The sequence below is a fragment of the Pristiophorus japonicus genome, chromosome 5 (genome assembly GCF_044704955.1).
Source record: "Pristiophorus japonicus isolate sPriJap1 chromosome 5, sPriJap1.hap1, whole genome shotgun sequence".
NCBI classification, from domain to species: domain Eukaryota; kingdom Metazoa; phylum Chordata; class Chondrichthyes; family Pristiophoridae; genus Pristiophorus; species Pristiophorus japonicus.
The window spans coordinates 193,744,894-193,761,623 of record NC_091981.1 but is presented as its reverse complement, the minus strand read 5'-3'; positions in this window follow the sequence as shown (position 1 = coordinate 193,761,623).

The following is a 16,730-nucleotide window of genomic DNA, read 5'->3' as shown; positions in this document are numbered from 1 at the left end:
CTATAAAAGGGAAGGGGACACTAAAAGCAGCGGCAATTAAAACAAATTAAACTTTAAAACGTAAAATCAAATTAAAATTTGGTTGCCGGGCGTGATGATGCACTCCAGTCCCTCCGGTGCCCACCTCTCGCGGAAGGCCGCGAGCGTACCGGTGGACACCGCGTGCTCCATCTCCAAGGACACCCTGGACCGGATGTAAGAGCGGAAGAGAGGCAGGCAGTCAGGTTGAACGACCCCCTCGACCGCCCGCTGCCTGGACCGGCTGATGGCACCCTTGGCCGTGCCCAGGAGCAGTCCTACAAGGAGGCCTTCGGACCTACCCGCTCCGCTCTGCACAGGGTGCCCAAAGATCAGGAGAGTGGGACTGAAGTGCAGCCAGAATTACAGGAGCAGCCCCTTCAAATAATGGAACAGGGGCTGCAACCTTGTGCACTCCATAAAAACTTGGAACACGGACTCCTCCAGACCGCAGAAATTGCAGGCGGCCTGGGAGTCCGTGAACCGGCTTAAAAATTTATTGCACGGCACTGCTCCGTGCACCACCCTCCAGGCCAAGTCCCCGATGAATAGTGGGAGGACCCCTGCGTAGAGTGCCCTCCATCGGGGACCCCCGCCTCCTCCGGACGGCAAGATGGTACGCCATGGCGTGTCCGGACGGCCAGCGAGGATGGCAAAGTTGAGAGTGTGCAGGAGCAGCCCGTACAGGAAACCCCTCCGCACGGAACTGAAAGGCACGGAGGGGATTTCCCCGAGGCGGCTCAAGTTGTGGGGCGCCGGCCCCCGAGGGAGGTTCCGGGGTTTGGCGCCGATGAGGAATTCCGTCCGGACGGGGGTCAGTTCGGACGGGATCTCCCCACGTGCTTGAGCCTCCTCGATGCACCTAACGGAGTCAGGGCCCAGAGCTGTTTTTAGCGACTCGATGGCATCGGCCGCGTGGCGGACGTTGGCAGAGTTTAGGCGCCGCGCCAGCGTGTCTGGCGCCATCCAGCCCGCTTCTCCGCCATCGAGCAGGTCCCTGACCCTGGTCACCTCACCAGCCACAGCCCTCTCTTCCGACCGCCACATAAAACCTCGGTCGTGGAGGTACGGATTCCCGAGCAGCGGCTCCTGCAGGACGGCCGCCACTCCAGCCGGCGGAGAGCTGCGCTTGGTGGAGACTTTGTTCCAGACCCTGATGAGTTCCCTGTAAAAGACAGGCAGCTCCCGGAGGGCGGTCCTGGCACCCCCCAAGTTCACAAACAGGAGCTGCGTGTCATAATTGAGGTCGCGCTGCTGGCGGAAGAAGTACCTCGCCAGAGCACACCACCTAGGAGGGGGCTCGACGTAAAGGTATCTCTGCAGGGTCTGAAGACGGAAGGTCGCGAGCTGGGCGCTGACGCACACCAACGACTGACCGCCCTCCCTCCTCAAGCGGGAGACTCAAGACCGCAGCAGAGACCCAGTGCTTCCTGTTCCAGAAGAAGTCCACCAGCTTCTTCTGTATCTTGGCGACAAACGCAGGGGGAGGGGTCAAAGTGACCAGCCGGTACCACAACATTGCGGCCACCAGCTGGTTTATGACTAGCGCTCGACCCCTGTAGGACAGCACTCGGAGCAGTCCTGTCCAGCGCCCTAGGCGAGCGGCGACCTTGGCCTCCAGCTCCTGCCAGTTCGCCGGCCAGGCTCCCTCATCGGGGCTAAGGTAGACTCCCAGATAGAGGAGATGGGTCGTGCTCCAGGCAAAAGGCCTGAGCTCCTCCGGCAGGGAGTCCACCCGGCACTGACCCACCAGGAGTCCGGAACATTTCTCCCAGTTGATCCTGGCGGAGGACGCGGCCGAGTAAATCTCCTGGCACTCACGCATCCTCCGCAGGTCAGCGGGATCCTCTACCGCGAGGAGCACGTCATCGGCGTAAGCCGAGAGGACGACCTCCACGCCCGGCCCTTGCAGAGCCAGTCCCGTCAACCTCGTCCGCAAGAGGCGCAGGAAAGGCTCCACGCAAACAGCATATAACTGGCCGGACATGGGGCATCCCTGGCGCACCCCTCTCCTAAAGCGAAGGGGCGCCGTCAAGGACCCGTTAACCTTAATCAGACACTCCGCGGCGGCGTAAAAAAGTCGGATCCGGGCGACGAAATGCGTCCCGAACCCGAAAGCGCGCAGAGTTTCGAGCAGATAGTCGTGATCCACCCTGTCGAACGCCTTCTCTTGGTCGAGAGATAGGAAGGCGACCGACAGACCAGCCTCCTGGGAACAATGGATGAGGTCCCGGACCAGATGGATGTTATCATGGATTGTCCGGCCCGGGACCGTGTAGGACTGGTCGGGGTGGATCATGTGGTCCAGCACGGCACCAAGGCGAGCAGACATCGCCCTGGCGAAGATTTTGTAGTCCGTGCTGAGGAGGGAGACCGGGCGCCAGTTCTTAAGGAGGCGGAGATCGCCCTTCTTAGGCAGCAGGACGATGACTGCCCTGCGCCAAGAGAGGGGCATCTCCCTGGTCGCCAGACTTTCCCCCAGGACCCGTGCGTAGTCGCCCCCCAGGACGTCCCAGAACGCCCTGTGGAACTCCACGGTCAGCCCGTCCAGCCCCGGGGATTTTCCCCTCGAGAGCCGGTCGAGGGCACCGGTCAGCTCCACCAGGCTTAGCGGAGCTTCCAAGTTTTCGGCGCCCTCCGGGCTGACCTTCGGCAGGTCCTCCCACAAAACTCTACGCGCTTCCTCGCTGGACGGATCCGGAGAGAACAGAGCCCCGTAATATTCACGGGCCCTGTTGTTGACGCCCTCCGGATCCGAGACGAGAGAGCCGTCGTTGGCCAGCAGCATCAAGAGCTGCTTACGGACACTCTGCCTTTTTTCCAGCGAGTAGAAGAAGGGGAGCCGCGGTCCAGATCCCGCAGGAACCGGATCCGCGACCTCACGAACGCGCCTCGGGACCCGACGAGCTGCAGGTCCTTCAGCGCGGCCTTCTTCGCTTCGTACACCGTCCGCAGGGCCGGGTCCTGGACAACTTGACCGAGACGGGATTCCAGGTCGAGCACCTCTTTTTCTAGGCGCCCGACCCTGGCCGCCCGCCTCTTGGTCGACCCCCTCGCATACTCTTGACAGAAGACGCGGACGTGAGTCTTGCCCACGTCCCACCATAGCCTCAAGGAGGGGAAGCCCCCCTGCTTCCTTCTCCAGTGGGACCAGAATCGACGGAACGAGTCCTGGAACCGCACGTCCTCCAGCAGCCGGTTGTTAAAGTGCCAGTCCGCGGACCCCGTCCTCGCGCGGAGCGGCTCCGCCCACACCAGGTGGTGGTCCGAACACGGCACCGGCCGCGTGGAGGCCGCCGGGACGCAGGAAATGTACGCCCGAGACACGTAAAGGCGGTCGACTCTGGACCATCCTACTCCAGGCCTCACCCAAGTAAAGGCGCTGGAGTCGGGGTGGAGATTTCGCCAGACGTCCACCAAGTCGAAGGACCCGACCAGGTCCCTCAACTTCTCCATCGCCGTCATGCACTGCGGGGTACCGGAGCGGTCCCTCGCCTCGAGGGTGCAGTTAAAATCCCTCCCGAGGACAATGCAGTCGCCGACGTCGACGGAGCCAAGAAGAACGGACACCTCTTCAAAGAAGCGCGTTTGCTGCGGGCCGGGATGAGGGGCGTACACGTTCACGAGATGGAGCGGCACGTCCCCCAGGCAAACCGTTACGTGCAGCAAGCGGCCTGGCACGGGCTCCTCGACCCCCAAGATCTCCGGCTGAAATTGCGGGCCCAGCAAGATGGCCACCCCACTAGAAATGGCGGTGAGGTGGCTCATGCGGACCTCTCCTTGCCATTCCAGGAGCCACGTGGCTTCGTCTCCCGGAACGGTGTGGGTTTCTTGCAGGAAGCACACCGCATATTTCCCCTCCCGCAGGAGCGAAGAATTGTCAAATCTACGGCGTACCCCTCTGCCGCCGTTGATGTTGAGGCTGGCTATGGTTATCTTCATGGCAAAAGCATAGTGCAACCTCTACCTTAACCTATTGTGGGGGAGGGAGCGGAGTCTTTTGTTGAACTCCGCTCCCTCCGCAGCCCAGCGAGGAGTCCCTCGAGCTCGCGCAGCTCAAGGTGTTGCTCCTTTGTCAAGGGCCCGCCCGTGCCCAAGGTTTTAGCGGCGGCGCTGACGGACCCCTTGATCAGCTCTGGCTCGGACCATTTTTCCAGGGCCAGTCGGGCTTGGTCGCAGCGACCCCGGCTCTGGGCCAAAAAGTCCCGGAGTTCCTTTGCAGGAATGAGGAGGGCCTCAGCGGCGGCCGCGAGTAGATCCACCGCCTCCCTGGCGGTGGTCTCTAGTTCTTCTCCCGCGTCCCTCACCGAGTCCCCGTCCTCCTCCGGGAGGTGGCCGCCAGCAGCCGGCCCATCGACCGCACAAGGTACGACAAATGACCCGGCCGCTCCAACCGGCCCTGGCTTTGCCCCGATCCCACCCCCAGGATCGTCGGCAGAGGAGTCCGCACTGGGCTCATTTAAAAGTGGTGCTGGGTCGGGAAACGACAGCGGAAGGGATTCCCCCTCCGCCCCAGGAACCGGGGAACAAGGAGAGACCCGGCCATAGGAAATCCCCAGGCTCCCCAAGTGCTCCAGCTCCAAAGTAAGGGGCGAGGGTGGGTGTTCCTCCCCCTCCCCGCTGCCACACCCCGGCCCAGCATGTACAGTTTCATAAAAAATCTTAATTTCGGTTTCTGCCGGGTCGAGCAAATCCCGGGGGAAGTTGGGTATTGGCTGGGCGGGCTCAGGTCCGGCCTTTCCGGCCCCGCCCGCCTCAGTCCCCGGGACGCCCGGCCCGGCGGCAATGCATTCCTCCGCGATCCCCACGCCCCCCACGACAGGCAGATCTTCCACGCCATCCCCGGGAGGCAGAGGCTGGGCAGCCTCGACTGTCTCACCCTCCCCGGGGACAGACTCCTCCCGCCTACGGCGCTGCTTGGTGGCGCTGGTGGGGGACGCGGGACACGCGGCGGGCACCGACTCCTCCACGGAGGGATGTTGTTTCCCCCTCCGCCTCAACGGAGCGGCGCCTCCTTTTGTTGCTGGGGGTGCGCTGAGGCAGGAAGACCTCCATGTCTGCTGAGGCCTCCCGCTCCGCCCCCCCCTTTTCCTTTTCTTGCCCGCGCCCGGGCCCCTCTGTGGTGTTGTACAAGGGCTCGGGCACAGGCTCAGGGCACCCCGTGCTCGCCGGTGACTGGGTTGGGCCGAGCGCGGTGGTCAAACTTTCTGGCGCACTGAGGGGACCCGCCTCTAGATGTTTCGCCTTGTTCCGCGCCTTCTTTCCGGTCGGACGCTCTCCCTCCCCCCTGCCGGAGGCCCTGAAAACAAAGGCCTCCGACGATGCCCGCGCACCTATGGCTCCCGGCACGCGGACGCAACTAGGGGGAGGGGTGGCGGCGGCGCCAGCCTTGGCCGCCTTCGGTGGTTTGGCGGCCTTGGAGGCGGGGCAGTTCTTACGAACATGCCCCACCTCCCTACAGGCATGGCACCGCACGCCGTCCGACGTCCAGAAGACGCGGTAGGCAGTCCCCTCGTGCACCACATTAAAGTGCCCTTCCGTCGTGTCCTCCCGCGCCAGCCGGAAAAGAGCTGGCGGCGGAAGGAGAACACGTGGCGCAGGCTGCTCTCCCTGAGGCCGAGCGGTATGGGGTTGATCCCCGACCTTACCTCCCCCAGTTGTTGTAGGTGAGGGAGGAGGAGCTCAGTGGGAACAAGGGCGGGACGTTCGACACGATGACCCTCTGCGCGGTGGCCTCGAGAGGATCTACCGGCAGGAACGTCCCGCCCACCGTGAGCCCCTTTTCGAGGGCCAGGGACACTGCCCGCTCCGACCCCAGGAAGAACACAGCCTTCCCAGACATCTTGGAGGCTGCGACAATGGCCGAGAGGCCGACTACCCCAGCCATCGCCCGCACGCACGCCTCGATGCTCATTGTGGGGTGAGTGTAGCTCTTGACCCCGTGTTTCCTGGTTATAAGTCTGAATGGTGGCAGGGCAGTGGGTGGCGCAGGAGGTGCCATGGAAGCGGTTGCCACCTGCGCATATGTCCTTGCTGGCCCTGCCACCGGCGTGGATGGGGTCGCCATCACGGGGTCCCTTTAAGGGCTACACCTACCCCAAAGTCACAGGCCTTAATGGTCTTGATTGGCCTCGTTTGATAAGACTGAGCAGAGGAGCTCTTAACGAGGCACACCTCTCCCCTAGTTGGCAGTTGGGGAGGGGCCTTGCTCCCTCTGCTCAGTTGTTTTATTTTTTTGGTTTTTTAAAAAAAAATTGGAGGAAAGGGCTCTGAGAGAGAGGGGAGAGACAGAGAGAGAGAGATAGAGTAAGGGGGTGTGGGAAAGAGGGAGGCTGCGAGGGCAGGTCTCCCCTCACAGCAATGGGTGGGTGCACTCCCCAGATGGCAAAAAACAAAACAAAGCACAGTCTTTGGGGTGGTCTTCGGGTGGGGGGAGAAGATGTCTTCACCTGGGGCAGCTAGAGCCAACCAGGCACACACTCCCGACGATGTTTAAAGGGTACTTAAAGAATCTTCAGCCTGGTAGCTCCTGCTATCCCAGGCTAGGCAATGGGGCGGGGCGGGTGCTTCAATTGTGTGTGGGGCCTAGTTGTAAGCAAGGCCCCCACACACACTTCCACACACACACACACACCCTGCGATGTTCCGGCCCTCGAGTGGTCTTCTTTCCTCCCCCCACCAATACAACAAAGTCTTTTAGGGGGAATGCACCAAAACACACCCACCTTTGGTTGTTGAAATTTCTCCCTCCTTCCACACTGGATGGTGTTCTTTTTTCTCTCTCTCCAACTCTCTGTAGCAGTAATAAGATGGTTGAATTTGCAGCTCTCCTCCTCTCTCTCTAGATGGATTAGAATTGTAGAAAGCCCCTTCCCTCCTTCTCTTCCTGGGCTGTTCTCAGGGCTCTCCAGGCCTTTCAAGGCAGGAGCTAAGGTTGGTAGCTGCTCCTCTCTCAGCAGCACAGCTCCAACTGAGCAGGACACGCCTCCACTGCTCCACAATTGGTCCTTGTGCATGAAACTCTTTTAGAGTTTATCTGTAAAACATAAAACATTAAACCGTGCCACCCGCCCTGGATGACACAGCAGACATTTACAAGGCCCCTTTTTTTTCTTTCTTTTTTTTTTTTGGGGGCGCTAAAATCACAATTTTTCCAGTGCCCCCTATAAAAGGGAAGGGGATACTAAAAAACCCCGGCAATTAAAACAAATTAAACTTTAAAACGTAAAATCAAATTAAAATTTGGTTGCCGGGCGTGATGATGCACTCCAGTCCCTCCGGTGCCCACCTCTCGCGGAAGGCCGCGAGCGTACCGGTGGACACCGCATGCTCCATCTCCAAGGACACCCTGGACCGGATGTAAGAGCGGAAGAGAGGCAGGCAGTCAGGTTGAACGACCCCCTCGACCGCCCGCTGCCTGGACCGGCTGATGGCACCCTTGGCCGTGCCCAGGAGCAGTCCTACGAGGAGGCCTTCGGACCTACCCGCACCCCTCCGCACAGGGTGCCCAAAGATCAGGAGAGTGGGACTGAAGTGCAGCCAGAATTTCAGGAGCAGCCCCTTCAAATAATAAAACAGGGGCTGCAACCTTGTGCATTCCATAAAAACATGGAACACGGACTCTTCCAGACTGCAGAAATTGCAGGCGGCCTGGGAGTCCGTGAACCGGCTTAAAAATTTGTTGCACGGCACTGCTCCGTGCACCACCCTCCAGGCCAAGTCCCCGATGAATAGTGGGAGGACCCCTGCGTAGAGTGCCCTCCATCGGGGACCCCCGCCTCCTCCGGACGGCAAGATGGTACGCCATGGCGTGTCCGGACGGCTGGCGAGGATGGCAAAGTTGAGGGTGTGCAGGAGCAGCCCGTACAGGAAACCCCTCCGCGCGGAACTGAAAGGCACGGAGGGGATTTCCCCGAGGCGGCTCAAGTTGTGAGGTTCCGGGGTTTGGCGCCGATGAGGAATTCCGTCCGGACGGGGGTCAGTTCGGACGGGATCTCCCCACGTGCTTGAGCCTCCTCGATGCACCTAACGGAGTCAGGGCCCAGAGCTGTTTTTAGCGACTCGCTGGCATCGGCCGCGTGGCGGACGTTGGCAGAATTTAGGTGCCGCGCCAGCGTGTCTGGCGCCATCCAGCCCGCTCCTCCGCCATCGAGCAGGTCCCTGACCCTGGTCACCTCACCAGCCACAGCTCTCTCTTCCGACCGCCACATAAAACCTCGGCCGTGGAGGTACGGATTCCCGAGCAGCAGTTCCTGCAGGACGGCCGCCACTCCAGCCGGCGGAGAGCTGCGCTTGGTGGAGACTTTGTTCCAGACCCTGATGAGTTCCCTGTAAAAGACAGGCAGCTCCCGGAGGGCGGTCCTGGCACCCCCCAAGTTCACAAACAGGAGCTGCGTGTCATAATTGAGGTCGCGCTGCTGGCGGAAGAAATACCTCGCCAGAGCGCACCACCTAGGAGGGGGCTTGACGTAAAGGTATCTCTGCAGGGTCTGAAGACGGAAAGTCGCGAGCTGGGCGCTGACGCACACCAACGACTGACCGCCCTCCTCAAGCGGGAGACTCAAGACCGCGGCAGAGACCCAGTGCTTCCTGTTGTTCCAGAAGAAGTCCACCAGCTTCTTCTGTATCTTGGCGACAAACGCAGGGGGAGGGGTCAAAGTGACCAGCCGGTACCACAACATTGCGGCCACCAGCTGGTTTATGACTAGCGCTCGACCCCTGTAGGACAGCACTCGGAGCAGTCCTGTCCAGCGCCCAAGGCGAGCGGTGACCTTGGCCTCCAGCTCCTGCCAGTTCGCCGGCCAGGCTCCCTCGTCGGGGCTAAGGTAGACTCCCAGATAGAGGAGATGGGTCGTGCTCCAGGCAAAAGGCCTGAGCTCCTCCGGCAGGGAGTCCACCCGGCACTGACCCACCAGAAGTCCGGAACATTTCTCCCAGTTGATCCTGGCGGAGGACGCGGCCGAGTAAATCTCCTGGCACTCACGCATCCTCCGCAGGTCAGCGGGATCCTCTACCGCGAGGAGCACGTCATCGGCGTAAGCCGAGAGGACGACCTCCACGCCCGGCCCTTGCAGAGCCAGTCCCGTCAACCTCGTCCGCAAGAGGCGCAGGAAAGGCTCCACGCAAACGGCGTATAACTGGCCGGACATGGGGCATCCCTGGCGCACCCCTCTCCTAAAGCGAAGGGGCGCCGTCAAGGACCCGTTAACCTTAATCAGGCACTCCGCGGCGGCGTACAAAAGTCGGATCCGTACGACGAAATGCGTCCCGAACCCGAAAGCGCGCAGAGTTCCGAGCAGATAGTCGTGATCCACCCTGTCGAACGCCTTCTCTTGGTCGAGGGATAGGAAGGCGACCGACAGACCAGCCTCCTGGGAACAATGGATGAGGTCCCGGACCAGATGGATGTTATCGTGGATTGTCCGGCCCGGGACCGTGTAGGACTGGTCGGGGTGGATCATGTGGTCCAGCACGGCACCAAGGCGAGCAGACATCGCCCTGGCGAAGATTTTGTAGTCCGTGCTGAGGAGGGAGACCGGGCGCCAGTTCTTAAGGAGGCGGAGATCGCCCTTCTTAGGCAGCAGGACGATGACTGCCCTGCGCCAAGAGAGGGGCATCTCCCCGGTCGCCAGACTTTCCCCCAGGACCCGCGCGTAGTCGCCCCCCAGGACGTTCCAGAACGCCCTGTGGAACTCCACGGTCAGCCCGTCCAGCCCCGGGGATTTTCCCCTCGAGAGCCGGTCGAGGGCACCGGTCAGCTCCGCCAGGCTTAGCGGAGCTTCCAAGTTTTCGGCGCCCTCCGGGCTGACCTTCGGCAGGTCTTCCCACAAAACTCTACGCGCTTCCTCGCTGGACGGATCCGGAGAGAACAGAGCCCCGTAATATTCACGGGCCCTGTTGTTGACGCCCTCCGGATCCGAGACGAGAGAGCCGTCGTCGGCCAGCAGCGTCAAGAGCTGCTTACGGACACTCTGCCTTTTTTCCAGCGAGTAGAAGAAGGGGGAGCCGCGGTCCAGATCCCGCAGGAACCGGATCCGCGACCTCACGAACGCGCCTCGGGACCCGACGAGCTGCAGGTCCTTCAGCGCGGCCTTTTTCGCTTCGTACACCGTCCGCAGGGATTGGTCCTGGACGACTTGACCGAGACGGGCTTCCAGGTCGAGCACCTCTTTTTCTAGGCGCCCGACTCTGGCCGCCCGCCTCTTGGTCGACCCCCTCGCGTACTCTTGACAGAAGACGCGGTCCTTGTGCATGAATCCCAAAAAGTTAATTTGCAGGTGCAGCAGGTAATCAGGAAGGTGAATGGAATGTTGGCCTTCATTGCGAGAGGGATGGAGTACAAAAGCAGGGAGGTCCTGCTGCAACTATACATGGTATGGGTGAGGCCGCACCTGGAGTATTGCATGCAGTTTTGGTCACCTTACTTAAGGAAGGATATACTAGCTTTGGAGGGGGTACAGAGACGATTCACTAGGCTGATTCCGGAGATGAGGGGGTTACCTTATGATGATAGATTGTGTCGACTGGGCCTTTACTCATTGGAGTTCAGAAGGATGAGGGGTGATCTTATAGAAACATTTAAAATAATGAAAGGGATAGACAAGATAGAGGCAGAGAGGTTGTTTCCACTGGTTGGGGAGACTAGGGGTTACAGCCTCAAAATACGGGGGAGACAATTTAAAACCGAGTTGAGAAGGAATTTCTTCTCCCAGAGGGTTGTAAATCTGTGGAAGTCTCTGCCCAGGGAGGCTAGCTCATTGAATGTATTCAAATCACAGATAGATAGATTTTTAACCAATAAGGTAATTAAGGGTTATGGGGAACGGGCGGGTAAGTGGAGCTGAGTCCACGGCCAGATCAGCCATGATCTTGTTGAATGGCGGAGCAGGCTCGAGGGGCTAGATGGCCTACTCCTGTTCCTAATTCTTATGTTCTTATGTTAGAATAAATCCGTGGCTTGAGCAGTGGTGCAAGAGGGAGGGATTCAAATTCTTGGGACATTGGAACCAGTTCTGGGGGAAGTGGGACCTGCACAAAAGGGATGGTTTGCACTTGGCAAGGACTGGAATTGATCTCCTGGGGGTAACATTTGCTAATGCAGTTCGGGAGTGTTTAAACTAATATGGCACGGGAATGGGAACCTATGCAGCGAGACAGGGCGAAGTAATATTGAGTCAGAAACAGATGGTAGAAAGGTAAAAAGCAATAGTCGAAGGCCGAGTAAACAAAGGCAAGAAACAAAAAGGGCCACACTACATCATAATTCTAAAAGGACAAAGGGTGTTAAAAAAACAAGCCTGAAGGCTTTGTGTCTTAGTGAAAGGAGTATCCGTAATAAGTTGGATGAATTAACTGTGCAAATAGATGTTAACAGATATGATGTGATTGGGATTACAGAGACGTGGCTCCAGGATGATCAGGACTGGGAACTCAACATCCATGGGTATTCAACATTCAGGAAGAATAGAATAAAAGGAAAAGGAGGTGGGGTAGCATTGCTGGTTAAAGAGGAGATTAATGCAATAGTTAGGAAGGACATTAGCTTGGATGATGTGGAATCTATATGGGTAGAGCTGCAAAACACCAAAGGGCAAAAAAGCGTTAGTGGGATTTGTGTACAGACCACTGAACAGTAGTAGTGAGGTTGGGGAGGGCATCAAACAGGGAATTAGGGGTGCATGCAATAAAGGTGCAGCAGTTGTCATGGGTGACTTTAATATGCATATAGATTGGGCTAACCAAACTGGAAGCAATACGATGGAGGAGGATTTCATGGAGTGCATAAGGGATGGTTTTCTAGACCAATATGTCGAGGAACCAATTAGGGGGGAGGCCATCTTAGACTGGGTGTTGTGTAATGAGAGAGGATTAATTAGCGATCTCATTGTGCGAGGCCCCTTGGGAAAGAGTGACCATAATATGGTGGAATTCTACATTAGGATGGAGAATGAAACAGTTAATGCAGAGACCATGGTCGAGAACTTAAAGAAGGGTAACTTTGAAGGTATGAAGCGTGAATTGGCTGGGATAGATTGGCGACTGATACTTAAGGGGTTGACAGTAGATGGGCAGTGGCGGACATTTAGAGACCGCATGGATGAATGACAACAATTGTACATCCCTGTCTGGTGTAAAAATAAAAAAGGGAAGATGGCTCAACCGTGGCTATCAAGGGAAATCTGGGATAGTATTAAAGCCAAGGAAGTGGCATACAAGTTGGCCAGAAATAGCAGTGAACCTGGGGACTGGGAGAAATTTAGAACTCAGCAGAGGAGGACAAAGGGTTTGATTAGGGCAGGGAAAATAGAGTACGAGAAGAAGCTTGCAGGGAACATTAAGACAGACTGCAAAAGCTTCTATAGATATGTAAAGAGAAAAAGGTTCGTAAAGACAAACCTAGGTCCCCTGCAGTCAGAATCAGGGGAAGTCATAATGGGGAACAAAGAAATGGCAGACCAATTGAACAAGTACTTTGGTTCGGTATTCACTAAGGAGGACACAAACAACCTTCCGGATATAAAAGGGGTCAGATGGTCTTGTAAGAAGGAGGAACTGAGGGAAATCCTTATTAGTCGGGAAATTGTGTTGGGGAAATTAATGGGATTGAAGGCCGATAAATCCTCAGGGCCTGATGGACTGCATCCCAAAGTACTTAAGGAAGTGGCCTTGGAAATAGCGGATGCATTGACAGTCATTTTTCAACATTCCATAGACTCTGGATCAGTTGTTATGGAGTGGAGGGTAGCCAATGTAACTTCACTTTTTAAAAAAGGAGGGAGAGAGAAAACAGGGAATTATAGACCGGTCAGCCTGACATCGGTAGTGGGTAAAATGATGGAATCAATTATTAAGGATGTCATAGCAGCGCATTTGGAAAGAGGTGACATGATAGGTCCAAGTCAGCATGGATTTGTGAAAGGGAAATCATGCTTGACAAAACTTCTGGAATTTTTTGAGGATGTTTCCAGTAGAGTGGACAAGGGAGAACCAGTTGATGTGGTGTATTTGGACTTTCAGAAGGCTTTCAACAAGGTCCCACACAAGAGATTAATGTATAAAGTTAAAGCACATGGGATTTGGGGGTAGTGTGCTGACGTGGATTGAGAACTGATTGGCAGACAGGAAGCAAAGAGTAGGAGTAAATGGGTACTTTTCAGAATGGCAGGCAGTGACTAGTGGGGAACTGCAAGATTCTGTGCTGGTGCCCCAGCTGCACATTGTATATTAATGATTTAGACGAGGGGATTAAATGTAGTATCTCCAAATTTGCGGATGACACTAAGTTGGGTGGCAGTGTGAGCTGCGCGGAGGATGCTATGAGGCTGCAGAGTGACTTGGATAGGTTCGGTGAGTGGGCAAATGCATGGCAGATGAAGTATAATGTGGATAAATGTGAGGTTATCCCATTGGTGGTAAAAACAGAGACAGACTATTATCTGAATGGTGACAGATTAGAAAAAGGGGAGGTGCAACGAGACCTGGGTGTCATGGTACATCAGTCATTGAAGGTTGGCATGCAGGTGCAGCAGGCGGTTAAGAAAGCAAATGCCATGTTGGCCTTTATCGCGAGGGGATTTGAGTACAGGGGCAGGGAGGTGTTACTACAGTTGTACAGGGCCTTGGTGAGGCCACACCTGGAGTATTGTGTACAGTTTTGGCCTCCTAACTTGAGGACTGACATTCCTGCTATTGAGGGAGTGCAGCGAAGGTTCACCAGACTGATTCCCGGGATAGCGGGACTGACATATCAAGAAAGACTGGATCAACTGGGCTTGTATTCACTGGAGTTCAGGAGCATGAGAGGGGATCTCATAGAAACGTTTAAAATTCTGATGGGTTTAGACAGGTTAGATGCAGGAAGAATGTTCCCAATGTTGGGGAAGTCCAGAACCAGGGATCATATTCCAAGAATAAGGGGTAAGCCATTTAGGACCGAGATGAGGAGAAACTTCTTCACCCAGAGAATGGTGAACCTGTGGAATTCTCTACTACAGAAAGTTGTTGAGGCCAATTCACTAAATATATTCAAAAAGGAGTTAGATTTAGTCCTTACTACTAGGGAGATCAAGGGGTATGGCGAGAAAGCAGGAATGGGGTACTGAAGTTGCATGTTCAGCCATGAACTCATTGAATGGTGGTGCAGGCTCGAAGGGCCGAATGGCCTATTCCTGCACCTATTTTCTATGTTTTCTATGTTTCTATCTTTTATACCTGAGAGTCCAGGTTAGGAGTGTCTCCCACAAGTTCACCACCTAGTGTTCAATGCTCTCACGGTGTAAAACTTAGGTCAGTTTATACATGGGTTACAATGACAGTTAAATACATGACATCACCTCCCCCCCAAAGTCTTATTGGGATCACAGGTTAAGTCTCTCTGATGGTTGACGCTCCCTTGTAGAGCACCTTAGTTGAGGCTCCGGTTGTTGGGCGCTGGCCTGAGTGTCTGGTGTTTGCGGTGCCTCAGGCCTATCCGGACTGCCCACAGTGACTGGGCTCTCCTCAACTTGGTTCCGGTGTTCGGTCACCTGTGGAGGAGTGAACTCGACATCGTGTTCTTCGTCTGCTTCTTCAATGGGGTTGTTGAACCTCCTTTTTATTTGATCCATGTGTTTGTGGCAGATTTGTCCATTGCTAAGTTTAACTGCCAGAATCCTATTCCCATCTTTGGCAATCACAGTGCCTGTGAGCCATTTAGGACCTGCAACATAGTTGAAGACAAAGACAGGGTCATTTACATCAATACATCGCGCCCTCGCATTCCCGTCATGGTAGTCACATTGTGCCTGGCGCCTGCTCTCAACAATTTCTTTCATGGTGGGTTGTATAAGGGATAACCTGGTTTTGAGCATCCTTTTCATTAGCAGTTCTGCGGGTGGGACCCCTGTGAGCGAGTGTGGTTGGGATCTATTGGCCAACAGGAGGCGTGATATGCGGCTTTGTAGGGAACCCCCTTGGATTCTGAGCATTGCGCGTTCCGCCTGGCCATTTGAGGCCGGCTTGAACGGTGCCGTTCTGACATGGTTGATACCATTTCTTGCCATGAATTCCTGGAATTCAATGCTTGTGAAGCACGGGCCATTGTCGCTGACCAACTCGTCCGGTAGACCATGGGCGGCAAATATTGCCCGTAGACTTTCTACCATGGCAGAGGATGTGCTTGAATTGAGAATGTCACGCTCGATTAATTTGGAGTCGGCGTCTACTATAACCAAAAACATTTTTCCCATGAAAGGACCTGTGTAGTCCACATGGATGCGTGACCATGGCTTGGCGGGCCTGGACCAGGTGCTAAGGGGGGCTTCCCTGGGCGCATTGCCCAGCTGGGCACACGTGCTATGGAGTTCTTTGATGAACATCTCTCTGCCCATCTGGGGCATGGCTACTCGGTTTCCCCATAGTAGGCAATCGGCCTGAATCGAGAGTTCATCCTTGCACCTGTGAAATGGTTTGAATTACTCAGGGCATGCCCCGTACGTGGCTGCCCAGTCCCCATTCAGGACACATTTCTTGACTAAAGACAGTAGCGCGTCTCTGTTTGTCCAGACTTTAATCTGACGGGCTGTAACTGGTGAGCCTTCGCTTTCGAAAGCTTCAACAGCCATGACAATCTCCAGCATGCTCGGTTGCCCCTTCGGTGGTGGCTAGTGGGAGCCTGCTGAGTGCATCGGCGCAGTTTTCAGTGCCCGGTCTGTGCCGAATTGGCAGCTAACGTGAGTGTCCACCTCTGTATGCAGGCCGATGCAATTGCATTTATGGCTTTGTTGTCGGCCAAAAGGGTCGTTAGGGGTTTGTGATCTGTCTCCAGCTCAAATTTCCTGCCAAACAGGTACTGGTGCATTTTTTTTTTTTTACAGCATATATACATGCAAGCGTTTCCTTTTCTACCATCCCGTAGCCCCGTTCTGCCTGGGACTGACTTCTGGAGGCATAAGCTACTGGCTATAACTGACCCTTGGCATTAACATGCTGCAACAGACACACGACCCCATAGGACAATGCATCACACGTTAAAACAAATTTCTTACATGGGTCATATAGCGTTAAGATTGTTGGAGCATAACAAATTTCATGCTCTATCAAAAGCACTTTCCTGGCTGTTCCCCCAGACCCATTCGCGACCTGTGCGTAGGAGCACGTGTAGCGGCTCTAACAGTGTGCTCAATTTGGGAAGTAAGTTACCAAAATAGTTCAGGAGCCCCAGGAACGAACGCAGCTCCGTCGTGTTACAGGGTCTGGGTGCTCACTGGATTGCTTCTGTTTTGGACGCAGTAGGTCTGATCCCGTCTGCTGCTCTCCTCATCCCCAGGAATTCTATCTCTGGAGCTAGGAAGATGCACTTCGCCTTTTTCAGTCACAGACCTACCCGGTCCGGTCTGCCTAGCACCTCCTCCAGGTTGTGGAGGTGGTCTTCAGTATCACAACCCATGATGAGGATGTCGTCTTGAAAAACTACTGCCCTTGGAATCGACTTGAGGAGGCTTTCCATATTTCGTTGAAAGACCGCGGCGGCTGAGCGAATCCCAAACGAACATCTGTTGTACTCAAACAACCCCTTGTGTGTCATGATGGTGGTCAGCTTCTTTGACTCACTCGCCAGCTCCTGGGTCATGTAAGCTGAGGTCAGGTCCAATTTTGAAAAATGTTTGCCACTGGATAGCGTCGCAAAGAGGTCCTATGCTCTCGGTAGCGGGTACTGGTTTTGGAGTGACACC